General features: G+C 27.0%; 1 protein-coding gene across 1 annotated transcript in view; it reads right to left on the minus strand.

Moving 5' to 3' along the window:
* LOC100166146 overlaps positions 1-3,296 on the minus strand; it is a 22,173-nt gene extending 18,877 nt beyond the window's left edge. Inside the window, exon 1 of the mRNA XM_003246926.4 lies at positions 2,551-3,296. The gene's annotated coding sequence lies outside the window, so the exon portion shown is untranslated. The remainder of the gene's footprint in view (positions 1-2,550) is intronic.
* Between the last annotated feature and the right edge of the window lie 2,104 nt (positions 3,297-5,400).

Consider the following 5,400-nt stretch of genomic DNA (forward strand, 5'->3'; position numbering starts at 1 on the left):
ATTAATATGGTTGTAACCCAAATTTTTTTATAGAAATTGAATACCTACCTACCTACAAGAACTTCTTTAGAACATTTTATATACAAACATTAATGAATACTATACATAAAAATATTATGTGAAACAAAATTAAATAATATAGGTACAAGGTACCTATCTAGATAGTGAATAAATTATAAAAGTAAATTATGCTTAATTATTAATATAGGTAAGTGTATGTCAGGATTTTAGGCTTGTTATAATATAGCAATTACCTTGTGGGTATGTAAATGTTTACACAAACAGTGGATAAAACCAAATTATAATTAGTATCCTAGATGACACACTTAAAAGAAATTAGAGTCCATTATCGTTATCAATAAATTAACTCTTATTAGTTATTAAAGTTACTTACAAATAGAGAGCCATAATACAGCTAGTTCTCTACTTGAAGCTATTAAATGTTTTGGGTAGCATCATCATACATTATTAATTTTTTTTAGAAATAAATTTAAAAAATGTATACGTATATTATGCAAATCGCTGAAAAAAAGTCCCAATTAAAATTAATGAAAATATGTCAAAACTGAAGTATAAATATGTTAAAATTGTATTGAAAAATATATTAGTTACATAAAAAATCGAGTAAAAAAATCATATAATATCATAAAAAACGTTAATTACTTAAATAATAATAAGTCTAAAATAATAAAATGTAATACAATTATAGTAGCTATACCCAGAGCTATACCTCTTTCTTATGTTATGATTTATGACTGTTAAAAAGGTCTGTTTATAGGTATACATTTTATAACCTATTATTATACCAAAAAACATTTGTTTTTATGTAATGTTCCTAATCAAAGTTCAAATTATAAGTATCTATAGTAATTTTGTATATATATTATATTTTATTTATATATACCTATATAAATATATATATATTTAATTAGTCTACTATATTTGAAAAACCATCTAGAAAGAATTCCTATTACCTATAACAAACTAAATTTTTTTTTAAATTACCTTTCAATTTATGAAGAATAATTTATAATATGAAACTTTTTATATTTATCTATACAATTTGATATATACTATATTATCATTACACTAAAACTAAATAATAAATTACTAAATTATAGCAAAAGGCAAAAATATGATGTTCATTAAGGAACTTGAAAATTAAATATATATAATATTATACAGGGTGTATCTTATGTCATTGTACTCGGGGTTTTAACGATTATGGAACGATGACATGGAATTTCGTTAAAACGAAAAAAGACGTGTTTCTTTATTTTGAACAGGCAATTTTTTTTAATAATTTCAAAATTTTTAAACACACAGGTGTACCAATGGCAAAATCAACTTTATTTTTTCAAATGGCAACCACTATATTTTTTAATGGATTCTTAAAAAGCTTTTTTTTTTGATAGTCGAATCATCAATTTTGGCTCGCTAAACTATGGTTTTTTTAAAGATTAGTAAAATATGCATTAATACTTTTAATTGAAATAATGGGTATAGGTTTAATTTACAAGCGCCAAACAATTTTTTTTTATAACTACCTTTTGATACACTTCAACAGTTGAATCTGTAATCTAATGTTACTAAACTAGCGAGCCAAAATTGATGATTCGACTATCAAAAAAAAAAGCTTTATAAGAATCCATTAAAAAATATAGTGGTTGCCATTTGAAAAAATAAAGTTGATTTTGCCATTGGTAAACCTGCGTGTTTAAAAATTTTGAAATTATTAAAAAAAATTGCCTGTTCAAAATAAAGAAACACGTCTTTTTTCGTTTTAACGAAATTCCATGTCATCGTTCCATAATCGTTAAAAAAAACCCAGCGTACAATGACATAAGATACACCCTGTATATATTATAAACACTATATGAATGTAAGCTCCTTTCTATTTTTTATGTTATTATATGATTTTTTATGTAACCTTAATGTATTTTTCAATGCAATTTTAATATATTTATACTTCAATTTTTAAATATTTCCATTCATTTTTTTTGCAACTATTTTTTCTGATTACTATGCAATAATATGGGCACTATATTAAAAATGTAAGAATTCAACATGTTAAAAAAATAATAGTAGGTACTGCTATACCAAAACTATAGATTAGAATACAAAAAATTTTGAATATTGAATTATTGGAAATATTTCCTTCATATTACTAGTGTGCATATAGCCGGTAGTACACGGGTCTAAGTGTCCAACAAATAATCCTGATCAACAAAAATTCAGTAAACATCAAAGGAAAGTATTTGTGTATTTCCCGATAACAAACCACCATTATGTAATACAGATATATAATATCTAATACCAAATTAATTAAAAAAATAAGGAACATATCTGACATATTATGTATTTATGTCATGTAAAAAAACAAATCTGTTTAGACTGGTGAACACCGTAGTGAGGAAGCCAACACAACTTTACAAAATGGACCCATGGAATATTATAAGTGTCAATTGTAACTTGCTGGTCGCCCAACTACCCTCGGTTTGGAATTTGCATTTAAAATATTTTTGAAAATGTTAATAACGAGTAATTTACCTGTGCGTGGAAATCGCTCAGATATCCAATTCGACCACCAATTACCGAAGTGCCGGGTGGATAGTCACGTTTGTGATGTTCAACGTTCGATTGAATAGCGAGTGATAGTTTTCTTGGGGAAAGTTCTCGCGTGAAGAACCTTTCAAGATCTTTCGTCGAAAAGTAGCGAAAATAAACAGTGCGTGGTGACTGGTGTGATAAAGTACGCTGTCACCGTGCGCCGCCGAAGAGTGCGAGTGGCGACTACTGTACTAGTGTCTAGTGTACTATTGTCGATTGTTGACTGTGAAGTATGAATCGTAGTATCTAGTATCGTACTCAAACGCAAAACGCAGCGACCGACGAGCAGCGAACGCGGAGTCAAGAGTGCAGAGTGCAGACTGGCAAATGACACTGGCACACAGCGAGTACCCCCCGAATGTACGTTGTAGTGTGTTGTACACGGGTATTCCATAATATTTCCATTCAATTATCGGTCTCATGAATCGCCGCTCGTGTGTTGATAGCGGTTATGTTGGCAACGAAATTCCGTAACGTTTCGGATTTATATTTTTCACGGTCAAACAATCCAAACATGGTTTTTATATTCATAAATCGTCAATTTCTACTTTATACCTAGTTTATTCTGTGATTCTACTCTCCCACAGAATTATGTATTATTCGTACTATACTACACTATATATAAATCTGTGTACCATCCTAGTAACTTGATCGCTTTCCAAGGATGGCTTATCAGTTATCACCAGAAATTATCTGATGATCTAATATCTAAATAACATTATTCCGTATTACAAAATAATACAAATACAAATGAACACACCATTGAACTATATATAGTTATATATACTATATAGTTCAATGGAACACACTCAAAATTCAAATTAATGACCAAACGTATTTACCTATATACAGTGATCGGGAGTAGTGCGCTAATTGTAGCAACGCTAGTCATATTTAAGCCATGGTCATAGTATAAGGAATTCGTATCTATATAATTAGTGATTAGGTACCACATTATTGATATTTAATTAATTACAAATACGTATATTATATTAGGTATATTATACTATATTATATCATTGAAAAAAATTAATATAATGTAATGTAATGGGTACTATAAATAATTTTCGAAAAATTAGCAATAATATTTTATATTACTATACCTATTATATCATTCAAAAAATTAATATTTATATATAATATTATGAATAGTTTTCTAAAATTTGAAACTACAATATTATAATTTGCAAATTTTTGTAGTTAAGTTGAATCATACATAATATATTATCGTAATTTAAAACCATAAAAACTAGAGATCTCTAATCTTCATGTTTAAAACAAAATAATATTTTTTTCTATTATCACTATATATAATTTTTTTGAATGATATAACATAGGTAGTATAATATAATATAATACCTATATGTATTTGTAATTAAATATTAATAATGTAACCAGTGGCGTAAACAGGGGGGGGGGGGTGGTTAACGGGCAGAAGCCTCTCTCCTATTGACTGTATTATTATTACTTTAAAAAAAAATATTTGTCAAGTTTCAACTGTCGACTATAGTAAGCAAGACGTAAATTTCATATTATACGTCTTACCAGAATGAATTTTTTTTTTAAAAATATTGTATTTGCATACCAATTTTCCTAAAATTATCTGTAATTTTTCGATAAAAGTATGAACTAGGTAGGTACTTGTATGAAAGACCTTGTATTAAATTGTCTATAAATTGTCTATAGCCTTAGCTATACACATTTAATATTTTATAAGTTTTGAAATTTGAACTACAAATTAATTAACTGTAGTTTTGACGAAATTTGAACTTTAAATGCTTATAAAAAATAACCAAGATGCCTGTGTATCGTTAATATTTTAGCTATAAATTATAATAAAATCTTACGTATTACATTTTTAAGCTTTTTCACTGGATGAATAATTTTTTATTGACATTTATAGAAAAAAAAAATTTTAATTAATCAAATACAATCTAAGTGAGACGGTATAACGAAGCTACCAAACAATTTTAACAATTTTTCATTTTTTTTCTCCAATTATTTTAAAAAACATTGAGTATTTTCAATTTGAACCTCCTAAAAGTACCAACTAGATATAATTTGCTTCCAAAAACATCGAAGTTTATGATCAGAGCATTTTTTCTAATTTCTACTAGAAAAGTTGAGAAGTTGCAAACAATTTAAAATACCCCAAATAAACGTGTAAAAGATACGTGAAATTGTAACTGATTGTTTATATAAACATTTTCTAGGACATATAATAGGACATTATAACATTTTATAGGACATATAATATTTGAAATATTTTGACTCATGTTGAGCTATTTATAGGCACATGACAATTTCTATTATTATTAGATTTTTTAAATTAATGTCGATAAAAAAAGGTTTGTTTGGTCAATAAACTTGAAAATAGTTTAACAACATTCCTTGTAAAATAATAAGTGGAAATAAAATAAAAGTTGAGTGTAAATATACAATAGTTTTTTATGAGTGTCTGAAGTCAGTGGCGTGCCCAAGGGCCAACGATGAATGTATTGATTTTACAATGATGTGTGTTTTTTTTTTTATTTTTTTTTTTATTTTTGTGTCTGTCATCACGTTTTAGGACAGTAAAAGTGCTTGGATTTTCTTCAACAGTACCTTTTCTGATAGGAAAGTGAATCTAGTTGGTACTTTGGGGGGGGTCAAAAGTAAAATTTTTCCAATAGTTTTCAAAAGCGCCGTGAAAAACAAAGAAAAATTATGAAAAACGGGAATTTTTACGCATAATCTGTTTTCGAGAAATCGATTTTGGGTTTTTGTGTAACTTTAAAAAAAATGACCGTA

Source organism: Acyrthosiphon pisum, chromosome A1, assembly GCF_005508785.2.
Source record: "Acyrthosiphon pisum isolate AL4f chromosome A1, pea_aphid_22Mar2018_4r6ur, whole genome shotgun sequence".
Classification (NCBI taxonomy): Eukaryota; Metazoa; Arthropoda; class Insecta; order Hemiptera; family Aphididae; genus Acyrthosiphon; species Acyrthosiphon pisum.